Genomic DNA, 13,189 nt, shown 5'->3' with positions numbered 1-13,189 from the left:
CTTATCAGAAAATATTCAAATTAAAGTCAGAAAATATTCAAATTGATCAGAAAATAAATATTATTGATACAAACTACAAGTCACTGAAGTTTAAAGGGCAGGAGGGTCTAAGACAAGGTTGCATCATGGGAAATGTAGGCTCCAAGAGATTTGAAGATAATATTTTAGTCTCTGCTGCTTTTCTTAAACAAAGTCCAGTCACACCACAAACAAACAAATAGATAAATTAAATAAGGATTTTAATGATTGTTATATGTGGGTATTTATTGGTAGTATTGGATTTCAGGTTGTTGAACAGAGTTAGGTGGATTTGTCATTGTTTCCTTATTTTAGAGGTACAAGAGCTAATCACAACAACAATACCAGTTGCACTGATGGTGATAAGTATTTATTATGCTCCTGCTTGTTACAGAATTTGCTGGGCAGTTATGTGAGCATTGATTGTACAGCCATGCATGTAAGGTCCTTAAAGATAAAAGACATTGGGGTCTGTGGTAAGGGACAGCTTCCTGGTGTTTGTTTAATTTGCTGGTCGGTTGGCACCACAAAAAGTCAAAGTATACATATCGCGTATGCATGTGGGCTTGGCACGCAGAGGTGTGAGATAAAGGTTTAAAGGTCCAGCTCTGTGCTGACAGGTCAGCGTACACAAAGTCTGTGTGATGGGTGGTATGCTAACGGCTCAGCTTATGTTATGTTGAAGGATAGCAGACCTAATGCTAACATGCTTTCACTGTAAATCAAAACTCATTATTCTGCATACCTGCTGGAAACATATGAAACGTGCCAGAAGAGGGCAGCTCCTCTGAAAACAGTCAATGAGAACACAACCGTACTACTCAGTTGAAAATAGTTAATGTCAGTCAAATACTGAAGTAAATGTACTCTGATTCCTAATGGTCCTATTCATGCTCTGGTGTAACGGTGTAGGCAGGGGTCTGCAACCTTTAACACCCAAAGAGCCATTTGGACCCGGTTTCCACGCAAAAGAAAACACTGGGAGCCGCAAATACTTTTTGACATCTAAAATGAAGATAACACTGTATATATTGTTTTTTACCTTTATGCTTTGTGTGAACAACTAAGGTGTGTTGCTTAAATCCATGAAGTGCTACAGAGAAAATTACATTTTATTTATGTAATCAACACATTTTGAACTCTTAAAGAAATATAACAAAAGCAAAGACACCCAGCTGAACTAAAATGATCCAGCAAACAAAAACTGTTGTGAGCGCCACCCTTATATCTCCTTTGGGCTTTTGGAGCCTTGACCTGACTCTTAAAAAAATAATTGGAAAAAAAGCACTATGCTGCTGAAAAATGAAAAATAGATATTTGCAAAATTCTGCCTGAATATGTATTTTACCTGGTTAATGTGTGTGGCGGGGCGTGGTCTGCAGCGCCGCTGCAGGGGAGGCGGACGCACCTGAGCGGCACCCGCAATCGCGCCTCGCCGCCTTAAAGTCTGTGCTCTCTCTGCTGTTGTGTTGTCGGGCTGTGAGCTGAAAAGCTACAGCCGGCTGTATGCGTACAGCAACCGTGTGTGAAAAGTGGTCAATAAAGAGATGCTGAAAAGCATGTTCATGCAAACATCGTCGGGTCTGCCGTGATATGTTTATAATGAGACTTCTGGTCCCAAACCTCGGCGCACAGCGTCTGCAAATCGGGGCTTTCATCTTTACGCAGGACTGTAAGCTGTCATCTGTGAGGCGTGAGCGGTGTTTGTTTTAACATAGTTCACGGTGGAGAACAGCTGCCGACATAATGTGGATCCGAAGATCCATAATTGGCCTACCTGGGGTTGAAAGTCTCGATAAATGCACGGCGTTTCAAGGGGTACACCAAGCTCATGAGTGTGACGCTTATTGTGAGCGATGAAAAAAATAATAGAATATAATTTTATTTTTATATTTCAAAATCACAATAATCTTCCAATTTAGAACTACAAGTTAAAAAAGCACTAACATAAATAAAATACACTTCAGCTAAATACTTCTAATTTATTTTCCCAAACCACGCGGAGCCGCAGTATAAGGACTAAAGAGCCGCAGGTTGCCGACCCCTGGGTGTAGGGATCATTTGGTGGGGCAGAACCATATGTTTGGAAGGAGTGGAGGTTGCTGCGTGTGGTGGGGGACTGTGCCACCCCATGGTCCCAGATATGGATACTCCCCTTACATTTGAATATCCCAGCTGTGTTAGTAAACTTATCTTGTTATGTAAGGCACTAAGTTTCTCATAGCTTTCAAAAATGTTCCATATTTCACTGTAATCAAAGTTGCGTACGATTAAAATATCTGTTAGCTTAACTCACAGATGTGTAAAGCTAAACGAAGCAAGTGTTTGCCGTCTGTAGTTCAGATGATTTTTTTCAGTTAGGTTAGTTAAAAACTGCCATCCTCATTAATATCAGTTAAAAGCAGATGCTTTTTGCTAGCCAAGCCAGCTAGCCGGTCCAAAAGTGACGTCTGGTTTCAGACCACTAAGATGATCCTGGGCTAAACAGGTTGGTCTACACAAAGTCTGTGTTAAGCTGGTTCTTAACGATGTCAGGTCTGGCTGTAAACAGTCAGGGGAGGCCTTTTATGAATAAAGTGAATACCTTGACTTATTCAGCTAAAGGTCAATTTCTGCATTTCTGTGCTCAAACCTCTTTAATTTCAGATTAGACCTTTTCTCATTACAAGAAAATGGAAGCAGAAAAACAAAAATAAAGGGGCTGTTAAAGGCTGTATGGAAAAAGTTAAACAAACGTAAATTATTAATGTGAAATAAATAGAATTTTTATTTTATAAAAATACATAAAATAGCTTCACTTTTATCAAAATATATTTATGCAGGATATTACAGGTCTGCATACCAATAGTCATCAGATATTTGTAGGAGACATTAGCAGCGTAATCGTTGTTTGGCTGCTTTAAATGGGCAGACGTCCCTTTACATCCTCCTGTGATGAGTTTATACTGGGTCCCACAGCTGGACGGTCTCCAGGCACACGCACAGTAATGACAGCATATTAAGCGATCATGTCAACTGCCTGTGTGTGTGTGTGTGTGTGTGTGTGTGTGTGTGTGTGTGTGAGAGAGAGAGAGAGAGAATCGGAGGGCTCGTACTGTCGGTCGTATTTCTGAGCCAGATATCATCTTGAGCTGTCTGGTGAGCCGTAAACATGGCCTGTAAATACTGCACAGCCTTCATCAAGGTGGCACGCATGCACACACAGAAACACACAGAAACACAGGTGAGTATACAGGCATCACAGGGACACACACACACACAGAAATATTGTGACTGTAATCTCTCTGCTGACCGAATCTCTGAGCTTGTTCCTGGAGGAGTGCCGACCTTTGACCTTGAGCTCTTAATATGTTTCCTTGTTGTGGTTTCTTAACACCTGTAGGCAAGCCTGAGTGTAGTTTGGATTTAAAAATTAAGAAGTGGTGAAAAATATCAGAAGTATACATATTGTATATATACATGTGACAAATTAAAGGAAAATCCACACACAGGTGCTCTGCCTATTGTAATTGAGCAGTTACCATCCATTCATGCTCTGTGGAGTGTGTAAAAATGCTGAGCACACCCAGCTGATCCTGATTTTGTTACAAGCTGTCATGAGGAAAAGGTCTAAGTGACTCTGAAAAGGGGGCATTTATGTGACGAGCGTCACTGTCAGCTTCTGGCTCAGCTGCTTTCAACAGGAAGATAGATGCAGCTTCTGGGTCTTAAAACTATATTCTATTAGTAGCCACCAGGGGGCGAGGCCTGTGGTTGGAGAATGACTACAGAAGTCTACACAAAAAACGCTTTCTGTTTTTGAACTCTGTAAACACTTTCACACAAAAGGCAATGGAAAAAGGTGCTTCGACTTACAAAAATTTTGACTTACGAAAGACCCTCTGGAACGAATTTGTTTCGTAAGTCGGGTTTCCACTGTAATATGAAATGAACATCGCATTGAAATTAAGATATCGTCATTAGATGTGAACCTTTACTAGTTAAAAATGAACGAAAGTTAGCTTTTTCCCAACTGGTTTTACTGGTTGGTACCACTTGAGATCCAACCGGGCTTCATGTTGGTCAGGGTTAAACTGCACCAATGAGTCATATCCTGTCTGGTTTCCATTTGTTGCCATGAGCAATAGGAACTGAGTGACACATCGAGGACATGGCACACTCTGAAGGAAGATTCAATTCAATTCAATTTTATTTATATAGCGCCAAATCACAACAAAAGTCGCCTCAAGGCGCTTTATATTGTACAGTGGATCGCACAATAATAAATACAGAGAAACCCAACAATCATATGACCCCCTATGAGCAAGCACTTTGGCGACAGTGGGAAGGAAAAACTCCCTTTTAACAGGAAGAAACCTCCGGCAGAACCAGGCTCAGGGAGGGGCGGGGCCATCTACTGCGACCGGTTGGGGTGAAAGAAGGAAGACAGGATAAAGACATGCTGTGGAAGAGAGACAGAGATTAATAACAGATATGATTCGATGCAGAGAGGTCTGTTAACACATAGTGAGTGAGAAAGGTGACTGGAAAGGAAAAACTCAATGCATCATGGGAATCCCCGGCAGCCTACGTCTATTGCAGCATAACTAAGGGAGGATTCAGGGTCACCTGGTCCAGCCCTAACTATATGCTTTAGCAAAAAGGAAAGTTTGAAGCCTAATCTTGAAAGTAGAGATAGTGTCTGTCTCCCGAATCCAAACTGGAAGCTGGTTCCACAGAAGAGGGGCCTGAAAACTGAAGGCTCTGCCTCCCATTCTACTTTTAAATACTCTAGGAACAACAAGTAGGCCTGCAGTGTGAGAGCGAAGTGCTCTAATAGGGTGATATGGTACTACAAGGTCATTAAGATAAGATGGGGCCTGATTATTTAAGACCTTGTATGTGAGGAGCAGGACTTTGAATTCAATTCTGGATTTAACAGGAAGCCAATGAAGGAAGCCAAAACAGGAGAAATCTGCTCTCTCTTTCTAGTCCCTGTCAGGACTCTTGCTGCAGCATTTTGGATTAGCTGAAGGCTTTTCAGCGAGTTTTTAGGACATCCTGATAGTAAAGAATTACAGTAGTCCAGCCTGGAAGTAATGAATGCATGAACTAGTTTTTCAGCATCACTCTGAGACAGGATATTTCTAATTTTAGAGATGTTGCGCAAATGGAAGAAAGCAGTCTTACATATTTGTTTAATATGTGCGTTGAAGGACATGTCCTGGTCAAAAATGACTCAAGGTTCCTCACAGTGTTACTGGAGGCCAAGGTAATGCCATCCAGAGTAAGAATCTGCTTAGATACCATATTTCTAAGATTTTCAGGGCCGAGTACAATAACCTCAGTTTTATCTGAATTAAGAAGCAGAAAGTTAGCGGCCATCCAGGTCTTTATGTCTTTAAGACATTCCTGCAGTTTAACTAATTGGTGTGTGTTACCTGGCTTCATGGATAGATAGAGCTGCGTGTCATCTGCATAGCAGTGAAAATTTATGTTATGTCTTCTAATGATGCTGCCTAAGGGAAGCATGTATAATGTAAACAGAATTGGTCCTAGCACTGAACCCTGTGGAACACCATAATTGACCTTAGTGGGTGAAGAGGACTCTCCATTTACATGTACAAATTGGAGTCTATTAGATAGATATGATACAAACCACTGCAGTGCAGTACCTGTAATACCTACAGCATGTTCTAATCGCTCTAATAGGATATTATGGTCAACAGTATCGAACGCTGCACTGAGGTCTATCAGGACAAGCACAGAGATGAGTCCACTGTCAGAGGCCATAAGAAGATCATTTGTAACCTTCACTAAAGCTGTTTCTGTGCTGTGATGAGCTCTGAAACCTGACTGAAACTCTTCAAATAAGCCATTCCTCTGCAGATGATCTGTTAGCTGTTTGACAACTACTCTTTCAAGGATGTTTGATATGAAAGGAAGGTTGGAGATTGGCCTATAATTAGCTAAGACAGCTGGGTCTAGAGATGGCTTTTTAAGTAAAGGTTTAACTACAGCCAGCTTGAAGGCCTGTGGTACATAGCAGATTATTAGAGATAGGTTGATCATATTTGACAGGGGATTTCTTTAAATCACCCTGCCGTTCTTTATTCAGCTGAGACACCTGAGGTAGAAAACACAAACACTGCAGATTTTCTTTAACTCGCGAGGGTCATGACAGTCATGAAACGCAGGATCTGCGTCTCATGACTGTCCGCGTCCTTTATTTATACAAGATGTTTCTGTGTGTGTGTGTGTGTGTTACAAAGGTAACAACATCACTCAGAGCAGCGGGTTTTTTCCCCTTTTCTACATCTGTATGTTCTTGTAAAAGAGCTGAGGTTTCACTTCTCTACATCTAAATGTTCTTTAAAACAGGAAGCGGTTAGTAGCTGCACAAGTTCATCACACAAGTTACTAGGTGAAAAGTCACGTAGACATGTGCTTAATGATCAATAAAAGAATACATGTCATGTTAGCTGATCACAAAATACACGATTTTCCTTTGACAATATTTAAGAGTGAAGCATTAATTAATGGCAGGACTTCTTTGAGCAGTTTTGTAGGAATGGGGTCTAAAAGACACGTTGATGGTTTGGAGGAAGTAATTATTGAAGTTAACTCAGAAAGATCAATTGGAGAAAAAGAGTCTAACTTAACATCGATGGTACTAAAAGTAGCTGTAGATAATATTACATCTGTGGGATGATTATTGGTAATTTTTTCTCTAATGATTAAAATTTTATTTGTGAAGAAGTTCATAAAGTCATTACTAGTTAACGTTAAAGGGATGGTTGGCTCAGTAGAGCTCTGACTTTTTGTCAGCCTGGCTACAGTGCTGAAGAGAAACCTGGGGTTGTTCTTATTTTCTTCAATCAGTGACGAATAGTAAGATGTTCTGGCTTTGCGGAGGGCTTTCTTATAAAGCAGCAAACTATTTCTCCAGGCTAAATGATGATCCTCTAAATTTGTGACACGCCATTTCCTCTCCAGCTTACGAGTTATCTGCTTTAGGCTACGTGTTTGAGAATTATACCACGGAGTCAGGTACTTCTGATTTGAGGCCTTAGTTTTCACAGGAGCTACAGTATCCAGAGTCGTACGTAGTGAGGAGGTAAAATTATTAACAAGATGATCGACCTCTGTTGGAGTAGCGTTCAGATAGCTGCTCTGCTCTATGTTGGTACAGGGCATTGAAGATGATAACAGTGGGTGGATTATATTCTTAAACTTAGTTACAGCACTTTCAGAAAGACATCTACTTTGATAAAGTCTACTCTCCGCTGCTGTGTAATCAATTATTGTAAATGTAAATGTTATCAGGAAATGATCAGACAGCAGAGGGTTTTCAGGAAACACTGTTAAATGTTCAGTTTCTATGCCATATGTTAAAACAAGATCTAGAGTGTGATTAAAGTGGTGGGTGGGTTCTTTTACATTTTGAGAGAAGCCAATTGAGTCTAATAACAGATTAAATACCATGTTGAGGCTGTCATTTTTAGCATCTACATGGATGTTAAAATCACCCACAATAATTATTTTATCTGAGCTGAGCACTAAATCAGATAAAAAGTCTGAGAAATCAGAGAGAAACTCTGTGTAAGGCCCAGGTGGACGATAGATGATAACAAGTAAGACTGGTTTCTGAGTTTTACAGCTGGGGTGGACGAGGCTAAGCATCAGGCTTTCAAATGAATTAAAAGTCTGTCTTGGTCTTTCGTTAATTAATAGGCTGGTGTGAAAAATTGCTGCCACACCGCCCCTCGGCCTGTGCTTCGAGGTTTCTGGTAGTTAGAATGACTCGGGGGTGTTGATTCATTTAAACTAACATAATCATCCTGCTGCAACCAGGTTTCTGTAAGGCAGAGTAAATCGATTTGTTGATCAATTATTAAGTCATGTACTAACAGAGACTTGGAGGAGAGAGACCTAATATTTAATAATCCACATTTCACTGTTTTACTCTTTGGTTCAGATGTGGATACTGTATTGTTCTTTCTTTGTGATTTTTATGTTTAAGTTGTTTATTGCTGGTTTTTAGTTTGTTTTTTGTCTGTTTGGGAGCTGACACAGTCTCAATGGAGATGGGTTTTTGGGGGGGTAGCAGGAGGAGAGAAGCTGCAGAGAGGCGTGTAAGACTGCAACTCTGCTTCCTGGTCCCAACTCTGGATAGTCATATTTTGGGGGGTTTAATAAATTGGTCCATATTTCTAGAAATGAGAGCTGCTCCATCCAAAGTGGGATGGATGCCGTCTCTCCTAACAAGACCAGGTTTCCTCCAGAAGGTTTGCCAATTATCTATGAAGCCCACATCGTTTCTGGGACACCACTCAGACAGCCAGCAATTTAAGGAGAACATGCGGCTAAACATGTCACTCCTGGTCTGATTGGGGAGGGACCAGAGAAACTACAGAGTCCCACATTGTTTTGGCAAAGTTGCACACCGATTCAATATTGATTTTCGTGACCTCCGATTGGCGTAACCGGGTGTCATTACTGCCGACGTGAATTATGATCTTACTGTATTTACGTTTACCCTTAGCCAGCAGTTTTAAATTTCCTTCAATGTCGCCTGCTCTGGCCCCTGGAAGACAATTGACTATGGTTGCCGGTGTCTCTAGCTTCACATGTCTGAGAACAGAATCACCAATTACCAGAGTTTGACCCCCGGCGGGTGTGTCGCCGAGTGGGGAAAAACGGTTAGACACATGAACAGGTTGGTGGTGTACCTGGGGCTTCTGTTTAAGACTATGCTTCCTCCTCACCGTCACCCAGCCGCTATCTTTCCCCAGCTGCTTGGGGTCTGCCGGGAACAGCTAGCGGGCGTCACGCTATCTTTGGCTGCACCAGCTACAGGGGCCTGGCTAGCTACGGGTGAATGAAGGGTGCGGCCGAGCCTCAATTCAGTAATCCTGGCCTCCAGAGCTGCAAATATACTACATTTGTTACAGGTATCATTACTGCTAAAGGAGGCCGAGGAGTAACTAAACATCTGACACAATGAGCAGGAAAGTGCAGGAGGGACAGGTGAAGTAGCCATGGTGCTAACGAGTCGGCTACGAGCTAAGCTAAGCTAGCGAAACAGTAAAGAGACAGTGAGTGAATACTTTGGCTATAAATTAGGTAGTGAGTACACAGAAAGGGTGATTCAGATGAAGCACTTTGAGATTATACTATGAAAAAGGGATGTATCAAAAGATTTAAATTAAATTGCTAAGCAGAAAAGCTACTCAGAAACACCACTGTGTTTGAGCAGGAACAGGAAGTGATACTCTACCACAAAGCGAGCGAACACCAAGTGACAGCGCCACCAAGAGAATGATGCCATCTTTAAGCATACTCTGCTCTAAATAGCATCATAATTTACAAATGAAACATCCATTTTTGTTTAATAAGCCTTTCAACTACTGATTAAGGCCATAAACTCATCAGGAGAGCATTCACTGAGGTCAGAGATTAAGTTGAGCAGCAGGCTCCATACCAAAAGACTCGCCCCCTGCTGGACATCAGGAGGATAGCAGTTCTAAGGCACTTTCGGCTACATACTGATTTATTTTATCTAGTTAATTTCAGACTGCAGATGATAGCTGCTTCCATTGTAGATAGATTGTTTAGTTGAGTGCAGGGGCTGATACTAAATGTGAATCCAGATGTGCTTTAGGAGTTAGAGGCTCCAGCTGCAGGTTTTTGGCCCGTCGCCGCGCACCAGCTCCACGCTGGCGTCCGCCTCAGGCCCCAGACGCCAGGCCAACATGACAGCTATTACTTCACACCCAAAACTCAACCCACCCCCCTTATCCTCACCTCACACTCGTCTATTTTTACCGTGGGAGGCGGCTGCTGGTGTTGAGAGACGTCGAGCTGGCGGACACGCTGCTGTTGTCAGGGGAATAAGTGGGTTCAAGAGGTCATCGATGGAGGTGTGGCGCTGCTGATGTCCACGGCGTCTGTGCGTGCGTGTGTTGTACTGAGAGATGAAATAAAAATTAGTGTGTGTTGTGTGGAGGAGGGGCGCGATGTAAGGGTACAAGCTGCGGTGCTGAAGTGGAGTTTTAGTACGTGTTTGTGCTTTAGAAGTGTTTGTGTGTGATCAAGTGTGTTCTGGATTTGTGCCCGACCACAGTGGCGCCACTATGACAAGCCGCTGTTTGAGGTGGACACACACACACACAAATACACTCATGAACCGCTGTGATATTAGAATACAGGGATTGTGTTTTTCTGAAGGCATACCGTGTTATTTCCCATGGGGCCTTGCTCCCGAGGACACTCATTTGATTTTTGCATCCCATGAGGCATTGCTGTGGGACTCAGAGCTGCTCTGAAGCCACCAGCTCCAGTGCTGTTGTGTTTTAATTGTGTTCACGTTGAACCAAAGTGAGTCCATAAGTCCCCGGCTTGTGTTTGTTGTGTGTTGTTGCTGAGGTGGAGCTGAGCTGTTGTTGTGGATTTGTGTGAGCTTTAAAGTCATGTCTGTTAAACCTCTGAAGTCCAAGTCATAATAGTTGGTAACCCAACCCTCACCCTATATTTTGGATAATTGCGTTTTGGAAAGGAAGAGTGATTCATAGAATAGAATAGCTTTTTATTGTCACTGTTACAAGAACAGTGAAAGGCAGTTTGGCATCTCTCCATGTGTGTGGAGTACACAATAGCGTAAGTATTTACACAATAACAGACAAATTTACATTTACACAAGAAAGATATGTACAAGTTATACATACACCTGCAAACATACACACACATACATACATATATGTATATATACATATTTGCATCCGTACATGCATACACACACATATTTCCACATACACACTTACATCTATATACATACACATACATGCCATCTAACTAGCAGGTGCATTGAGAGGTGCAGTGTGATCAGTGATATTGCACATTGAGTGTGAACTATACTGAATAATGTTATAATAAATACAGTTTAAAGAGGTAGGGGTGTTGGTTGCATTGAAGTATAAACAGAAATACGATTTATAAATAAGGTGTAATGTCCATGAGTGTTGGCAGTGCAGTTATCCTCCAATCAGGGTGGAGGTAGGGCATGTTTGACAGCCTGTGGGTAAAAACTTCTGTTGAGTCTGTTTGTCTTCGACCTGATGGACCTGTAGCGTTTACCAGAGGGAAGGGGGGAAAAAAGTGAGTGTCCAGGGTGCGAGGGGTCTTTAATGATGATGCTGGCTTCCTGCTGAAGTCTGCCAGTATAGATGTCTCTGAGGGGGGTTAGTGAAGTGCCGATTGCCCGCTCTGCAGCCCTCCCTTTGATTTTATTGTCTATTTTAATATTTGTGTACAGCGCTTTGTGACTGTCTGTCTGTGAAAAGCGCTTAATAAATAAAGTTTACTTACTTACTTACTTACTACCACCAGCTGCAGTTTCCTCTTGTCCTCCGCGGTGCAGCAGTTGAACCACAGTGTGCAGCAGTAAGTCAGAAGGCTCTCAATGGTGGAGCGGTAGAAGTTTACTAGCAGTCTTTGGGGTAATTGGGCCTGACGTAGTTTCCTGAGGAAGTACAGCCTTTGTTGTGCTTTCCCTACCTGGTGGGAGATGTTTGTGGACCAGGTAAGGTCAGCCGAGATGTGGACTCCGAGGAACTTAAAGCTTTCTACCCTTTCTACCTCCTCCCCATCAATGTAGAGGGTAGAGTGCTCAGATCGCTTTGTTCTTCTGAAGTCGATTACCATCTCCTTGGTCTTGGCTGTGTTCAGATGCAGGTTGTTGTCGTCACACCATTGCTTCAGATGCTGAACCTCCTCTCTGTAGGCTGAATCATTGTTGTTGTCGATCAGTCCTATGACAGTGGTGTCATCAGCAAATTTTATAATGGTGTTACTGGTGTGGATTGGTGAACAGTCATGGGTGAAAAGTGAGTATAAGAGGGGACTTATATCAATCAGAATAATTATTTTCTTTGTTTCCTGATTATCAAGACTTGGGAGAACAAATCAATAATATCACAATATTACAATATTACATAAAATATTATGATTTGTTCTTATATGTTATGACCAAAGTTAGGCCCCTTTTTTTTTTAATATACTAGCTTTTGAGGCAACTAAAAGTTACATTTTTATAATTATTTTTTTAATCATGATAGTTGATAATTTTGCTTTTCTCTTCTGTTCAATTCAATTTTATTTATACAGCACTAAATCCCAACAACAGTCACCTCAAGGTGTTTTATATTGTGATTAAAGACCGGACAATAATAAATACAGAGAAAAACCCAACAATCATATGACCCCCTATGAGCAAGCACTTTGGTGACAGTGGGAAGGAAAAACTCCCTTTTAACAGGAAGAAACCACCGGCAGAACCAGGCTCAGGGAGGGGCGGGGCCATCTGCTGCGACCGGTTGGGGTGACAGAAGGAAGACAGACGATAAAAGACATGCTGTGGAACTTTTCTGAGTTTATCCTTCTAGTTTCATGGAATTTCCTCTTCCTAGCTCCTCTTTCAAAATAAAAGCCTTTAGGACAGGCAGTGGCATATGTTTAACTGGACAGCTCAACTGAAGTAGAGAAAAAATGAAGGAAGAATGACGGAGACGGACAAATGTGGAAAGAAGGAGAGAAAAAATAAATCTGGGGTAGATTATAGACAGGAAGACAGATCCCGTGGTGGGTGTGGGAGGTATAATGATATTACCGGTATGGTGGCCTGGGAGGTCCATAACAGCAGGTCTATCATTACCCCATAATTAGCTTCTGGCTCTGTGGCGGTGGCGGTGGGGGGACATTTGCGTTGTTTGTCAATCGGTAACAGTATTATCTCGCCGCCTGCCACAACGCTCCAGCAACATCATTACAGCCGGCACTCAATCAACAATTACCCCGCCGCTCAAACAAGTTTCAGCTGGAGTTTGGGCCGCTTTCACACAGGGAGTATGTTCCTTCTGCCAAATTACAATAATTATGATTCATTTATAGCTGTGATTGACAGCTGAGCGAGGTCTCATGAAGTCTCTCCCACCTCATCGTGCGCGGTGTGTTGAACGTGACAGGTGAAGCTGATATTTAACATGTACTGTTGCCTTCTGACAGTTTGGAAAGTTACTGCTCCCCATTATATGATGATTAGACAAGAGTGGGCCTTTTCTCCCATCGCCGCTGTTAATGGCATATTAATTTGCTGTATTGAATGTGGCAGGCATCGGAGGGGAGCGCTGAAACA

General features: G+C 42.1%; 1 protein-coding gene across 1 annotated transcript in view; it reads left to right on the top strand.

Moving 5' to 3' along the window:
- The window catches only part of LOC116323494 (sodium channel protein type 4 subunit alpha-like), a 245,376-nt gene that overhangs the window by 60,154 nt on the left and 172,033 nt on the right, over positions 1-13,189 (top strand). The window lies entirely within an intron of this gene.

Source organism: Oreochromis aureus, linkage group 9 (assembly GCF_013358895.1).
Source record: "Oreochromis aureus strain Israel breed Guangdong linkage group 9, ZZ_aureus, whole genome shotgun sequence".
Classification (NCBI taxonomy): Eukaryota; Metazoa; Chordata; class Actinopteri; order Cichliformes; family Cichlidae; genus Oreochromis; species Oreochromis aureus.
Note: the sequence above shows the minus strand (reverse complement) of the source record. Positions and strands in the feature narration are given on the sequence as shown.